Source organism: Austrofundulus limnaeus, unplaced genomic scaffold (genome assembly GCF_001266775.1).
Source record: "Austrofundulus limnaeus strain Quisiro unplaced genomic scaffold, Austrofundulus_limnaeus-1.0 Scaffold3987, whole genome shotgun sequence".
NCBI lineage: Eukaryota > Metazoa > Chordata > Actinopteri > Cyprinodontiformes > Rivulidae > Austrofundulus > Austrofundulus limnaeus.
This window is the reverse complement of record NW_013956389.1, coordinates 1,851-2,951: the sequence shown is the minus strand read 5'-3', so window position 1 is coordinate 2,951 and position 1,101 is coordinate 1,851.

The window sequence follows — 1,101 nt, the reverse complement described above, 5'->3', positions numbered from 1 at the left end:
TCTCTCTCTCTCTCTCTCTCTCTCTCTCTCTCTCTCTCTCTCTCTCTCTCACACACACACAGTTTTAATTCGGTCGAGGTGCTGGGGATGATTTAAGAGCGCCACCTACTGCTCATATAATATTTTACATCTATTTGGAGGGCTGGAAGAGGAGGGGAGGGAGCTTAAAGAGAGGTTGAGTGGTGGGGGGGTGGGGGGGACAAGGACCTTCATTAATGAAACACCCCACTCCTCCTCCAGCGCCCCTTCCTACGAGCAGTGCGCGTCATCACTCAGGCCTGGTAACTGACATTACAGCTGAGACTGAAAATTAGGAGCCTGGTAGCAGGTAATAATTAACACAGGGGCCAAAGCGGTCATATCAATAAATTTCAATAACATCTATTGATGAAATGCACGTCACTGATCGCCCAGTGTCAGGGTTTGAGGCGAGGATCATCTTAGAATGAAAAATCACGAGTTTATGACCATTTTTCACCAAACGTTGAGAATAATGCAACTTTATGTTACACCACAAAAATCCCTGCAAAAGATGTGCTTTCCTTGACTCTCAGCTCATAACTGAAGAAGGTTTTAGCCAATTTTTTTGTATGTTGTGTAGCTGCAGTGTTCATGAAACTGGGCTGACCCATACAATCAGTTGTCCATGGACATCCAATGATTGCATTAAAGTTTCATTGAAATCCATTCAGCAGTTCATTGTAGGAAACACAAAAGAGTTGAATCCAAAATAATCCAAAGACAAATAAATAACACTTGAAGTAACAATCACAGTAAATTTTAGTTGATTTTTTTTTCAAGCTGACTGAATTATGAGACAGTTGTCTTGTTTTCTCAAAGTTTTAATGAAATTTGTGGAGCACAAACTATTTTGGTAACAGGTACACAAGATTGATTCTAAATACTTAGTTGCTAAATTTTAACACAATAAACTTTTTTCAATCTGTTTGAATTTAGATGTGTATTGGAGATCACTCTCAGCTACATCATCAGAGGTCAAGATCGGCAAAATAGACTGAGTTGTGTGTTTGTGTCTGTAGGTCAGTTGGCAGTCAACTTAAATCAGGTTCACACACACACACACACACACACACACACACA